This window comes from Fulmarus glacialis, unplaced genomic scaffold (assembly GCF_000690835.1).
Source record: "Fulmarus glacialis isolate BGI_N327 unplaced genomic scaffold, ASM69083v1 scaffold11771, whole genome shotgun sequence".
NCBI lineage: Eukaryota > Metazoa > Chordata > Aves > Procellariiformes > Procellariidae > Fulmarus > Fulmarus glacialis.
Window position 1 is genome coordinate 4,912 of NW_009193432.1, and position 292 is coordinate 5,203.

Below are 292 nucleotides of genomic sequence, written 5' to 3' on the forward strand. Positions count from 1 at the left end.
TTCAACCCCCCACCCTTCTCCCGGCGATTTGGGGGTGCAGACGGGGGGGACCCCACGTGTGGGGATGGCTCCTGGTCTGGGCTTTCCATGCACCAGCCCCACGGCTGCTGCATCGGCATGCAAACCCCACATCCCATCCAGGATGAGAGAAACCCCCCCAAAATAACGCACACAAGCACCGTACCCCCATTTCCTCATCATCTCCCGTTCATCCCACCCGTGTGGCTGGGCGAGGCGGTGGGGGGGCCAGCAACCCCTCCCCGTGCCCCGGGCTCGGGGCCCGTTTGGGGGG